General features: G+C 42.3%; 1 long non-coding RNA gene across 1 annotated transcript; it reads left to right on the forward strand.

Moving 5' to 3' along the window:
* Window positions 1-6,933: 6,933 nt before the first annotated feature.
* LOC119306805 lies at window positions 6,934-8,896 on the forward strand. Its single transcript, XR_005149047.1, has 4 exons — window positions 6,934-7,004; window positions 7,247-7,348; window positions 8,520-8,652; window positions 8,739-8,896. It is a non-coding gene; the product is annotated as an uncharacterized LOC119306805 (long non-coding RNA).
* Window positions 8,897-10,658: the final 1,762 nt, after the last annotated feature.

The following is a 10,658-nucleotide window of genomic DNA, read 5'->3' on the forward strand; positions in this document are numbered from 1 at the left end:
TTTTGTTAGATTAATTAGATTTTTTTTGTTAGGTTAGATGTGTAGTAATTTAGATATATGTAGTTCATAGATTTTTTTGTTAGATTAGATCTTTTTTGTTAGATTAGATGTGTAGTAATTAATTTGTTTATATTATGTTAGATTTTTTTGTTAGATTAATTAGATTTTTTTAGTATTTAGAAAAAGGAAAAAAATAAGAAGTAGTTTATATATAGTTGATCTAGCTAGTTGATTTAATAAACTAATTTATTTTACTATATATAGAAGTAGTTTGTTTTTAGTAAGTACTACTTATTTATTTATAGTAAGTTCTTAGTAGTTGAACTAGATAGTTGATTTAATTAATAAAACTACTTCTATTTAACTATATATAAAAGTAGTTCCCGCATCGACGTCGGCGATGCCTATCCTGCATCCTTGTCGTCGTCGACTCGGTGGTGGAGGCCTGCTTGGTCAGGGCCATATTCGGGACTGGGCTCCGCCGGGCTGGTATTGAGAGGTGCTACCTTCCGGGGGATGTACGTTGGTGAGGAGGCAGCCCGTTGTTGACCCGATCCTTGTTTGGCGGCGATCGCGTGGGCCAGTGACGGTGGTGAGGCATCCGGACACCGCGGAGGTGGTACGTCACCGTGTCAGCGAGGAGGACGAGCACGTCCGTCGCTACATGGTTGCATTGGAGGGCAGGTTCGACAATACGTGGCAGGTTCTTCAGGGATCTCACTGGAGCTATGATCCTGTGATGGTTCCTTATCTTTGGGTGTCCACCGCCCGCGTCGATACCCGTCAGGCGCTACGGTTCTAGTTGTATTAGTGATAATATTCGACGATGTACGGACACCAAGAGATGATGTACTTTTGCTTATAATTATTGAATGCATGCTAATTTGAATACTATACTTTATTTTATGATTTTTTTTGCTTATTTTATGATTTGGTTTTGCTTATTGAATGCTCATATTGGATAAGTTCTCCTTCATTCCCGTGTGCTAGACAATTTGATATAATAATGCATTCAGGAATGAAAGGAGGAGCTACGTACATCGATCATCGATAGTCAACCCGTGATTAATAATAATGATCTAGTTTAATATTTGAATTATGAACGTAGGCCTGAAATGTCGTACTCATCGGACGACAAAAACCGCCCGGGGGAGTGCGACTGGTGCCACGACGACCGAGGTATCTGCGACAGGTTCATTGTGCTGGACGAAAATCGTCGCTTCAGCATTAAGCTCGAGGAGACCTTCGATGTTCATACGGTACGCAACCGACGATAATAGTTTTTTTTCGTAATTACTCATGACTTCAACTATTTTAATCATGACAATATTTTTCATCTTTTCCAATTCGACTAGCTTATCCCATGCTTTGCAAGACGCTATGTCTTGGAGAGGATGGGTTTTGAAGACCATGAAAGTTTTGAAACCAAAAAAATTATCCTAAGTACCCATCATGGTGTGGATTTTTAAGTAAAGCTGTACAATGCTCAGAGTGTAACCCATTTTGGTTGCAAAAATTGGGAAGCACTTTACAAGATGTATGGTTTTGATGAGGGTGTGCTTGTTACCATGGATCTTGGTGATCCTACAATCGAGCAAGAGAGACCTACGATTTACGTCCTTGTGGATACACCTCCAATTCTTCCCCCATGTGAGTTTAACATAGTTATTAAGTAATTTATATTGTTTATTTCAAAATAGTTGACAACTTATTCTCCATTGACAGCTTATTTTCATTCTTCAAAGAATGTGCGGAAGATGGTAGACAGAACCTACTACACCGAAGGCTCCGAACTAACTTATCAGGAGAAAAATCATCTGTTCGCATTTTGTATTGATCTTGAGAATTACAATGTCTACAATCGAACTCCTCAACATTATGGTCAATACGTGCCACTAGTGCACGTGTTGAACTACGGTAACTACCATGGAGATACCCTGGTAAGATTTTTTACTATTACGACATCCGTGCATCTTTTTGAACACTTCTAAAACTAGTACATCATATCATTGCTAACTACGAAGTTATTACTATGTTTTTCAACAGAAAATCCTGAATGATTGTGTGCCTCATCTGATGTATACACACGGTAGCCTTCATGTTTTGAACATACAACCAGGTCGTCCTACGAATCTCAACTGTCCATACCGGGTTTCTAAAAAAAGTGGAGACATGACAATCAAAGAATGGAAAAAATGTATGGACAGTCGTAAGGAGCTTCTTGGAAGCAACATTCAGCGAAGGGCAAAAATTGGAGATAGGATGATCGCCATTCTTCATAATAGAGAGTCAGGGTCTATATTGTTTTATGCTATTTTACCTTAAGGGTGTTTAGGTCCTACCTGATACTGATGATCATGTGTTAAGAATAATTATGTAGGGTTGGGTTCGATGACTATGAGGATGATGATCGTATGACTTATTATTAATAACGAGTAGAAGTTGTATGATGATGCATGATTAGTAGGACGAGTACTTGTTATTATATATGCTGATGTATGCGAGCATGCATGAGTTATTATATCAACGGGTAAAACGAACATATATAGCAGCAGCGTTGGTAAACCAAGGACGAAGATATAAGAGAGGACACTTCTCTCTATTAGCTACCTAATATAACAACCGAAAAATAACCCCCAAAACCCCTAAAGCAGCCACTTTCCGAAAAAAAAACATGATCCCGGTTGGTTCCACCAACCGGGACCAAAGGCCCCCTGACTGGGCTCGGCGCACAGAGCCACGTGGAGGCACATTAGTCCCGGTTCTTGTTTGAACCGGGACTAATGGGTGGAGGTATTAGTAACGGCCCATTAGTCCCGGTTCATGAACCGGGACTAAAGGCCCTTACGAACCGGGACTATTAGGTGTTTTTCTACTAGTGGCACTAAAATGTATTCCCTGTCCCATAATGTAAGACGTTTCTTACATTATTGGGGCGGAGGTACTTTGGTTCTGGACTTGTGGCTGTGTAAGTCCTGATATGTGTATGACATATATCGTCTCACTGTGGCCACTGCTGTGCAGTTAAGAACACAGGATAATGATCCATGGTCTGAAGTTTTTCCAAAATCCAACATGATTATATTTTTTCGTTGTATCATTTTACTAATGAACTATAGCTGTATTCTAGTTTCAAAATATTCTAAACAGAATCACTCATGTACAGAGAGCTACTAGTTTGTTTGTGATAAGACCTACTATAGTATTACTCTCAATCCAGGAAGGATTGTAGCAATGGAGTTACACGGCAAGAGGAGGAAAATGATAGCCAGATACACACGCACACAGCCGCCACCCGGTTCGCTTCTGATCCTCTGGAGACCCCTCACCTACTGCCACTGCTGCTAAGTACCTCTCCCCGAACACACCATTCTTGGGCTCGAACATGGACGAGACCCACTGCTTCCTAGAGAACTTATGGTTGAGTCTCTTCTCCGTTCTGGGCCAGCTGGGCCCTCCTTCCTCTGCCATGGTTTTGTTGCTTGCCCCTTTGTCAGATCGCTTACACTGTGGCCCAAGAGATGATGATGCTTCTCTATGCTGTTGGCCTTGTGAACCGAACTAGCACTACATGGCAGGTGCTATTTTCCTTATTTGCTGCTGCAACACGATGAAAAACCGCATATGATCTCCCGAGAGAGCCCAAATTCAGTGCAGAAGCAACTAACAATCCTATAACAAGGATAACACCGAAGCTTATACTGATGTATCCACTCCATAGATCAAACATTCGTGCAATCTTCAACAACAACGTAGCACCATCTTTGCCAGTCTTTTGTCACCAGATGCGTCTGTAGGTAGAGCACAATCATAACTAGTGTGTTTATAAAGCATAAAAAATTATATAATATCAGCACAAGAGACCATTCTCAACCCTAACATATGTCAGCGTTTTGTTTTTAGTTTTGCAATTTGCCCATGCAATAAAACATATATAGCAATCATATTTCATGACATCCCACACACTGAAACATTATATTCAAACCATTCTCAACATATATCACAAAGTCACAAAAACAAGTTCACAAGGACATAAGCACAATCACAGGTACAGAAAGTCCACAAGCACAAAGTTCATCCACATTACCTAGAGTTTACTACATCTAACATATAAAGCCTCCTAGAGTACCCGCCGTTCTGGAGGCCTTCGCGTGCGAGTGATTGCTGGCCACTCGATCAGCTCGCTCGCTCGTTTTTCACCATTGATTTTTACTATTCACTGCTAGATTTTGTTACACCTCACGCTGCTTCCCTGGGTGGCTGCCAGTGGACCCATATAATCATTGGTCCACACTGCAACGAAGGGCTCGTCGACTGGGTTCGTGACCAATGACGCTCCTGGTGAAAAAGCCCTAGATCGAGCGGTCAAAACAGATCACGCCCTCATCGATTCCTTCCACTCCCTCGACACCACCTCTCCTCCACCCGGAGGGCGCCCCCTCCTTTCTCCCCACCTGCCTTCCTCCCCATTTGGCAGCGCCTCCTCCCTCCTTCCCACGGCCTCCCGCACCGCGCGCCACCGGCTAGCTGCACCACCACCGCATCCTCATATACTCCAGCCCACTATGCCAGCGAGAGAGGAAGCTGCGGGAGGAGAAGAGCCCATCCCGTGAGGAAGATGTGGGGAGGAGCTCTACCCGTCTCAGTTGCCGGCCGGGATCTGGAAGAAGAGGAGACCCATTGCTAGCATCGGCTCCAGCGATGCGGGTTGACGGCCAGTGCAGGCGAGCGCGGCGTGCAGTGCGGTGCCCTAGACAGGTGGCAGCAGCCGTCAAGACAGGAGCGGTGCCGCGAGCGACGACCCTTGGTCATCTTCAGGTGCGCGTCGTCCGTGGTGGACGATCATGGGTGTTGGCCTGCAGTAGGCCGGTGCCCCTTAGCAAGATTGGCACGAACTGGGAAGGTAACCGGTGTGTAGTATGATCCTCGCCACCTCCAACTTCGTTAGGGTAGCACGTCTCTGTCCTTTCTCTTCTCCCGTCTCTGTGTATGTGTGTGTGTTCGTCGTTTCTCCTTTCTTCTCTCATGAATAAGGGGCTGCTCAGTTTTGGAACAACAAACCATGGAGAATATGGGTCTGCACGGGCTTGGAGCAGGAAGCCATGGCGGCCAAGGTGAATAAGTAACACATAATCGTTATGCTCAAAATATGCATTTTTGGAAATTATTATTATTTGTTCTTAAGATATCTATTGCATTTTTGCCTGAATAATTAAAGCCATCTGCCGTATTGATGATTTGTTAGCTAAAAATGAATCAAAAGGAGCTTGTAGTTTTGTGAATAAGTCAGATACTTTTGCAGTCCGCTTTGTTAGTATCATAAGATTAGTTATACAGTTATACTCCAATATATATGCTGCTGCTGTAGCTACCCGAAGGACGATGCAATGTTCCAATTGAAAAATGAAATCATAGCATCATATAGTTGCACAATACATTTCTAATAATATAGAAATGATTTAAACACATCACTTCATAGTGTGCTTTTGTCATTAGACATGGAGGGATATTCTGTTCTAGGAAATTCACTTATGACTACATTCACAGGTTGAAGATGATGGTGTTGTCTTCTTCCTTCTGATTGATTTCCAGCAGCTTAAGAACTTATGCGGTGGTGTCAACCTCTTATGCTCTCAGGGAAAATCCTAAAGAAGCCTTGCTTTGCATGGGAGCTGCAGTTCATCTGGTTGATGCTTCTTTTCATGCTAAAATTATTAGTGTTGTCGTTGTGCTTTGTTTTTTCACTCACTGTACTTTGATTCTTGATGTTTTCTTCAGGCTAAGTTCTCATGCTATGGAAGTGACGAGGGCTGCCACAGTGTAGAAAAGGTCAATATCAGGCTCTATAACCAGACTGAGAAAATAATTGCTTTGAAGAATTTTAAAGTGGCTATATTAGTAAGAATTTGAAGGCGGGCCATGAAAGTTAGTATGACAATGCTAATTTGCAAAACGACGCTAAACGCTAAGATTTGACTCTACAAGTAATCGAGTCGACCGTGTAACATGCACCTAATGCGAATTTGCATGTATCCTCATGTCTAGAACTCCAGATTGTAGGTTTTGGTGTTCTCCATGCCATTTTTTCTCATAATCCCCGAGGGCTACCGATTTGATCTTTTGTTGTTCCTGGTGTACCGATTTGGTATTCTATTTGTTCCTTGATCCTCTTCCTTCACTTTTGTTCTACTATTATTTGGTTGTGTGTCTCTTCTGGTGTCCTGGATGAAAATATGAGCAGCAAACATCGTTGTGGTCTGATGGAGATGCATTTGCCTAGAAAACATTGTCTGGCAACTCGTCCATTTTTTGTGAAATTCTCAACGTCAAATAACTGCGGACGTGAGCTGAGGATGCTGCATATGGTTTCTGTTTGCTTTTTCTTTCCTATGGATTGGAGATTGTCGTTCGCGGATCCCGCTGAATATTTGTGATGTTAAAAAGCAGTGGACTGATTCATACATTGATGAGATCTATGTTATCACTCTGAGGGATCTGTCGCAACAACTTATGATTTGGTTATTCGTTTTTTTTCAGCTATCTTTTTTTTGCTATCTGGTCTCTGTTTTGGCCTCTTGATGAGTTGATAATGTTTTAACTTGATTTGTTCTTTGTTGATGATTTTTTGTCTAAAGTCTTTCTCCATGAAAATCATACAAGAAGACGGGTGATCTGAACTGATGCCATGTTGATATGTCTAAATAATACAGGCTTACCCTTGTGGTTGACATCCGAGATAAAACATTATCTATCTTTTCCAATCTTCTCAAACATTATTTTCTTCTGTTTTTTGTTGTGTTTGCACTTAGCTCATGTTCTCCCTCTTAGTTGGAGTTTAGTGTTTTTACAGCACTCGGATCTAAGAGGGATGAAGTGGGGGCGGATAGCGAGATGGTTTACAGGACTCAGATCTGAGAGGGACGCAGTCAAATGGTCTAACCAAGTTTTCTTCAATCCTATGTTCTACATTCTGGTTTTGATGCCTTGCTGCCTTCGACATTAAGGTGAGGTCCTCTTCCTCATACTACTACTGCCTTCCTTCTAAGGCATCGCAATTCCTGGAATCCTTCTTCCGTTTTTCTTTCGATTTGATATTCTACCTCCTGAATGATGATTACAAGTGCATGGTTCATATGATCGAATTGTGATTGCTTGAACAAAAATCTGATGTTACGAGCTTTTAGTGCAATGATTTATGGTTGTGCATTGATATATTTTGATAGTGAAACTCACCTCTTATGTCAAGGTGGGAAGCTTGGCTGATTCCACCTCCAGTCAGAAGATTAATACATCTATGGTTTTATTTTCCATGCCAACAGCTTGATTGATGATTCCTAATGCATCTCAGGTATTGGTCTCTTCTCCGTAAATGTATATACTTTACCATGCTAATTTTGTGTTAACCGTTGCGTAATATTTTGCCACTGGAGATATATGATATAACAATTTTTGTTGCTTATAACATAAAAAGGTTTCATGTGTGACGTACTGCTGTTTGTAGCTTTTTGCACTTGTCTAATTCTTTAAGCCATATTTTGCTCATAAGAGAATAATTTACTGTCGGGACCGATTCATTATGACACATAATGTATCATGCACGACTACTTAACTAGAGAGAATAAAATGATGGAATATTCTTCTGTCCAACCAGAAAAAAATTCTTATAATGTGTTTTATTCATTTGACATATCAAAATACATCAGCATTTAAAGAAGTGGCAATAATTAGCCATCCTCATGCTGGTGAATACGCATTTGGGCTTATAACATCGAGCATGATTCTTCAGGTACTTGTTTATGCACAACGCTTTCTACAGATGGATTCATGGCATCAACAACATTTGAGTGCTTCATTCTGGATAATTTACTCATTTATATGCTTTCAAGAATTTTGATTTATAATTTTCATTATTAGCTACATAAAGATTCATACCATACTTGTGTGTGCTCTTTTTCTGTGTTACCTCATTCTTGAAATAGTTCACTTTCAAGAAAGTGTTATCCTTTAGTTGTAATTTGTGACAACTAAACACTTAAATCTCAAGAGTGTAAAGGTTCACCCAAAGAATTAAGTCTAATGTAGCCTGGCTAGGCTTATCTTAATAGTTAGCTTATCAGGATTAACCTATAGTCTATATATAAGGTGGTTTAAATCAGTCTCTCGTACATAAATTTGTTGTGCAAGCCCTGAAAAGGCCAGCTAGAGATACTTCAAGGTTATGGGGCCTTTACACATTTGCCTGGTAATGTGATGTCTTTTAGAGCGATTCATTTAACTGCTAAATCCTATGAACACTTGCGAATACTATATGTTGTTGTTGTTAGGTTCTCTACCAGAAATCACTCAGATATCATCTTATCCTCTTGTTCGCTGTTTTTTTGTAACATCTCAATCTAGCATAAGCTTATTTTGGTAATGCCTCCTTATTGCGGTTGCTAAGTTTGATGGTCTTTTTAATAGCACTCTTACTATATCACCTGAATTTCTAATCGTAAGTTTCTACTATTATCTCTCTACAGAAATAATTGTTTCTGGAGGAATGACCATGCCACAGGTGATTACCGCGCTAGGACCTGCCCTTGATAAGAACCAGGGAAACCATTTAAAAAGAATGATGATTGTGTGAGCCTTTAAATATCGCCAACACATCAGGTACAGTCGAAAACTTTCCCCGTCCCCCAGGCCCTGTGGGCTGCGACTGAACTTAGATTTCTAATCCCTAGCTTAACTTCCTGTAGGTATTGGCATCTAGATGTTTACAACTACTAAAGGAACACCCATGTCGTAGATGATGCTACATCTGATGTATGATTTGAAGATTAGAAGCTGGAGCACAAGGATTGTGTGATGGAGTAAACATTGGTTATATATTTTAGGCGGGTCAGATATTAAAGTGGGGTGCTCACACCGCACTTAAGTGGTTTACGGAGATTACTGAAATTGGTTTGTGGGTGTTGTGTGCTCACACCACACTCATAAAATTACTATCAAGATTTGAAGTTAGTTATGAGCTAAAATTAGTGATAATGAAAAACCAGGAGAACACCATATTAGGTTAATGTAAGCCACTTACAGGATAGTGCCAACAACAGCAAGAGTGCCATAATAAGGTGCTAAAGCCTTCCAGGTGAAGGACAATGACAAGAGTAACATCGATGCGCCTTCAAAACAGAAAAAAAAACATTAATTCCTAAGTCATGCCACATCAAGAAACACAAGCACACAATCTACTGTAGAAAAGGCAGTACCATTCCAGATAATCTTGTTATGAGAAGGCTCTTCCTTCCTTGCTTGACCATCAGTGGAGATGCAATCATGGTGCCTATGAGAAGTATATATACATCTCAGAAAAGGCATTGGAAATTGCTGCCAAAATACACTTTTCAAACACTTTACTAACCAAAAACATCGGCATCACCGAACAAGAGCACTCGCTGCAACATTAGATGCAAGTCCTATACTGTGGAACATGGACGTAGAGTAGTACACGACATCATTTATGCCAGCAAGTTACTGAAAGAAAAACAGTGTCGCTCCCACACTCACAACCGCAGTATATGAGAAACATATCAGAACACATGTAGAAGAAATTTCATCATAATCATCAATTATGACATAGACACAAATGAGTATGAAAAGAATACTTAGAAATTGCAACCCGAGTTATGTAGCCTGAGTAAATTATTAGTCGTAGCATTGCGGTGTTGGGGATCGTAACAGAAATTTAAAATTTTCTACGTATCACCAAGATCAATCTATGGAGTCATCTAGCAACGAGAGAGAGAGGAGTGCATCTACATACCCTTGTAGATCGCGAGCGGAAGCGTTCAGGAGAACGGGGTTGATGGAGTCGTACTTGTCGTGATCCAAATCACCGATGATCCTAGCGCCGAATGGACGACACCTCCACGTTCAACACAGGTACGAAGCGGAGACGTCTCCCGCACCTTGATCCAGCAAGAAGGAGGGAGAGGTTGAGGAAGAGAGCTCCAGCATCAGCACGACGGCGTGGTGGTGATGGAGTGGCAGTACTCCGGCAGGGCTTCGCCAAGCTCTTAACGGAGGAGGAGAGGTGTTGGGGAAGGGAGGGGCTGTACCTTGGATGTGGTGTGCAGCCCTCCCCTGGCCCCTATATTTATAGGGGAAGGGGAAGGGGCCGGCACCCTCTAGATGATATCAAGAGGGGGGAGGGGCGGCGGCCAAGGGGAGGGGGCTTGCCCCCCAAGCAAGGGGGGCGCCCCCTCTAGGGTTCCCCCCCCCCCCAACCCTAGGCGCATGGGCCCAAGGGGGGGATGCGCCCAGCCCTCCAAGGGCTGGTTCCCTTTCCTCTATGGCCCATGAGGCCCTCCGAGAGAGGTTGCCCCTCCCGGTGGACCCCCGGAACCCCTCCGGTGGCCCCGGTACAATACCAATATGCCCCCGAACTTTTTCGGTGACCGTATGACAACTTCCCATATATAAATCTTCACCTCCGGACCATTCCGGAACTCCTCGTGACGTCCGGGATCTCATCTGGGATTCCGGACAACATTCGGTAATCACATACAAGTCTTCCTAATAACCCTGGCGTCATCGAACCTTAAGTGTGTAGACCCTACGGGTTCGGGAATCACGCAGACATGACCGAGATAACTCTCCGGCCAATAACCAACAGCGGG

Source organism: Triticum dicoccoides, chromosome 5B (assembly GCF_002162155.2).
Source record: "Triticum dicoccoides isolate Atlit2015 ecotype Zavitan chromosome 5B, WEW_v2.0, whole genome shotgun sequence".
Lineage (NCBI taxonomy): Eukaryota > Viridiplantae > Streptophyta > Magnoliopsida > Poales > Poaceae > Triticum > Triticum dicoccoides.